Genomic DNA, 3,020 nt, shown 5'->3' on the forward strand with positions numbered 1-3,020 from the left:
GGTTGGTTTTGAACTCCTGACCTCAAGTGATCCACCCACCTCAGCCTTCCAAAGTGCTGGGATTACAGGCATGAGCCACCACACCCAACCAGGCTTTTTATTTTTATTTTAAATTTTATTTTATTATTATTTTTTTTTCGAGACAGAGTTTTGCTCTTGTTGCCCAGGCTGGAGTGCAATGGCACGATATCAGCTCATTGCAACCTCTGCCTTCCAGGTTCAAGTGATTCTCCTGCCTCAGCCTCCTGAGTAGCTGAGATTACAGGCATGCGACACCACGCCCAGCTAATTTTGTATTTTTAGTAGAGATAAGGTTTCTCCATGTTGGTCAGGCTGGTCTTGAACTCCTGACCTCAGGTGATCCACCCACCTTGGCCTCCCAAAGTGCTGGGATTACAGGTGTGAGCCACCATGCCCACGCCTGGCTACAGGGTTTCACCATGTTGGCCAGGCTGGTGATCCACCCACCTTAACCTCCCAAAGTGCTTAGATTACAGGCGTGAGCCACCATGCCCAGACTATTTTTATTTTTTACAAACAAGTTCTCGCTATGTTTCCCAGGCTGATCTTGAACTTCTGGGCTCAAGTGATCCTCCTTCCTTGGCCTCCCAAAGTGCCAGGATTATAGGGGTGAGCCATGGCATCTGGCTCAATGACTTTTCAAACCAAATTCATCAACTTGTTTAACATAAATACATTTTCGAGCATTTTCAACATCCCAGTATTATCCCTCAAGCACATTTACTATATATATTTATACACATTTACTATTATACTATCTTCCTCTCCCCTCCCACAGATAATAGAAAATTGTCTTAGTTCAGGCTGCCATAACATAATACCATATACTAGGTGGCTTAAACAACAGATGTTTATTTCTCACAGCTCTGGAGCCTGGGTAGTCCAAGATCAAGGTGCTGGCAGATCTGGTGTCTGGTGAGGGCTCTCGTCCTGGTTTGCACATGGCTGTCTTTCCCCAATATCCTCACAAAGCCGAGAGACAATGCTAGTCTCTTTCTCTTCTTCTAAGGACACTAATCCCATAATGGGAGCTCCACTCTCATGACCTGTCTAAACCTAAATACCTCCCAAAGGCCCCACCTAATATCATTCCACTGGGGGTTAGGATTTCCCACTGGGGGTTAGGGGGTTAGAAAGAAGGTAATCTGGCTGGGTGCGGTGGCTCACACCTGTAACCCTAGCACTTTGGGAGGCCAAGGTATATCACTTGAGGCCAGGAGTTTGAGACTAGCCTGGCCAACATGGTGAAACCCCATCTCTACTAAAAATACAAAAATTAGCCGGGCGTGGTAGCAAGTGCCTGTAATCCCAGCTACTTGGGAAGCTGAGGCAGGAGAATCACTTGAACCTGGGAGGTGCAGGTTGCAGTGAGCCGAGACTGTGCCACTGCTCTCCAGCCTGGGCAACTGAGCAAGACTCAGCCAAAAAAAGAAAGAGAGAGAGAGACAGAGAGAGAGAGAGAGAAAGAAAGAAGGAGAGAAAATAAGAAAAAAAGAAAGAAGGTAATCTACTTTCTGTCTTTATAGCTTGGCCTTTTCCAGATATTTCATATAAATGGAGCCATACAATATGTAATCACTTGTATCTGGCTTATTTCACTGAGCATAGAGTTTTTATTTTGTTTTTTTTTTGTTTTTTTTTTTTTGAGACGGAGTCTCGCTCTCTCACCCAGGCTGGAGTGCAGTGGCCAGATCTCAGCTCACTGCAAGCTCTGCCTCCCAGGTTTACACTATTCTTCTGCCTCAGCCTCCCGAGTAGCTGGGAATACAGGCGCCCGCCACCTCGCCTGGCTAGTTTTTTTGTATTTTTTAGTAGAGACGGGGTTTCACCATGTTAGCCAGGATGGTCTTGATCTCCTGACCTTGTGATCCGCCCGCCTCGGCCTCCCAAAGTGCTGGATTACAGGCTTGAGCCACCGCACCCGGCCGAGCATAGGGTTTTTTTGGCTGGGCATGGTGGCTCACGACTGTAATCCCAGCACATTGGGAGACCGAGGTGGGTGGATCATGTGAGGTCAGGAGTTTGAGACCAACCTGGCTAACATGGTGAAACCCTATCTCTACTAAAAATACAAAAATTAGGCAGCCTTGGTGGTGCACACCTGTAGTCCCAGCTACTCGGGAAGCTGAGGCAGGATAATTTCTTGAACCCGGGAGGTGGAGGTTGCAGTGAGCTGAGATCATGCACTGCTCCAGCCTAGGTGACAGAGTGAGACTCCAGTCTAAAAAAGGGTTTGTTTGTTTTGTTTTTGTTGTTTCTTTTTTGAGACAGGACTGCTCTGTCACCCAGTTGGAGCGCAATGGCTTGATTATGGCTTGACCTCTGGGGCTTAGGTGATCCTCTCACCTCAGCCTCCTGGGGTAGCTGGGACAACAGGTGTGCACCACCACGCCCAGCTAACTTCTTTTGTATTTTTTGTAGAGAAGGGATTTCGCCACATTGTTCAAGCTGGTCTCGATCTCCTAGGCTAAAGCAATACTCCCGCCTTGGCCCCTCAAAGTGCTGGGATTACAGGTGTGAGCCAGAGCGCCCAGCCTGCATATTCTTTTTGAGGTTCACCTACATTGTAGCTGGTATCCGTAGTTTGTTCTGAATAATATTCCATTGTATGGACACAGCATATTTTGTCTACTCATTCACATGTTAATGGACATTTAGGTTGTCTCTAATTTTTCCAATTGGGCTATTATGAGTGAGACAGAGAAGAAAATTCTTGTGCAAGTTTTTGTGTGTATGTATGCTTTCATTTCTCTTAGGCAGATCCCTAAGAGTGAAATTATTGGGTCACATGGTAAATTTATGTTTAACATTTAAAAAAATTGCCAAACTGTTTTCCAAAGTGGCTACACCATTTTACATTTCCACCACCAATATATGAGGGTTCCCGTTTCTCCACATTCTCTCCAACACTTACCTTTTTTAAAAAGGTTTTTGTTGTTGTTGTTGTTGTTTTCAGTTTTTACAGTTTTATTTAAACACAAAACATGCACATGAGCTGT

The sequence above is a fragment of the Theropithecus gelada genome, chromosome 11, assembly GCF_003255815.1.
Source record: "Theropithecus gelada isolate Dixy chromosome 11, Tgel_1.0, whole genome shotgun sequence".
NCBI classification, from domain to species: domain Eukaryota; kingdom Metazoa; phylum Chordata; class Mammalia; order Primates; family Cercopithecidae; genus Theropithecus; species Theropithecus gelada.